This window comes from Dendroctonus ponderosae, unplaced genomic scaffold, assembly GCF_020466585.1.
Source record: "Dendroctonus ponderosae isolate FM_Combo_2020 unplaced genomic scaffold, Dpon_F_20191213v2 Dpon_F_20191213_1, whole genome shotgun sequence".
NCBI classification, from domain to species: domain Eukaryota; kingdom Metazoa; phylum Arthropoda; class Insecta; order Coleoptera; family Curculionidae; genus Dendroctonus; species Dendroctonus ponderosae.
This window is the reverse complement of record NW_026017110.1, coordinates 44922535-44923020: the sequence shown is the minus strand read 5'-3', so window position 1 is coordinate 44923020 and position 486 is coordinate 44922535.

The following is a 486-nucleotide window of genomic DNA, read 5'->3' as shown; positions in this document are numbered from 1 at the left end:
AAAACTCCATTTGAGCTATGGTGCAATACAAAGGTGGATTTCAAGATATTTCAAGTTTTTGGGACTACAGTTTCAGTCCTTAGACCAAAGGAAACCAGACGTAAATGGGATGCTAAAAATAAAATAGGTATTTTTGTTGGTTATGGAGAATATACCAAAGGTTATCGTGTGTTTTTCCCAGAAACTATGAAACTAGAAACACATAGAGATATTGTCTTTTTGAGTTCGGTAACTGAAACGAATGATTTGCAAAGAGAATGCCCAAACAATAAAGTCTCATTTACGCCAGTTATAAGTGGAAACATAGATTCAGGAACTGACAGTAAAAGTGAACAGTCGGATAGCGAAGAATCTCAAGACCCTTCTTCAGCTTCAGACAGAAATCCTCCTGTTGAACAATCTGACTCTACCAAGAATACGAGAAGTACTAATACTCGATATAATTTGCGACAATCCCGAAGACAACCCTCAAGATTTGACGACTTT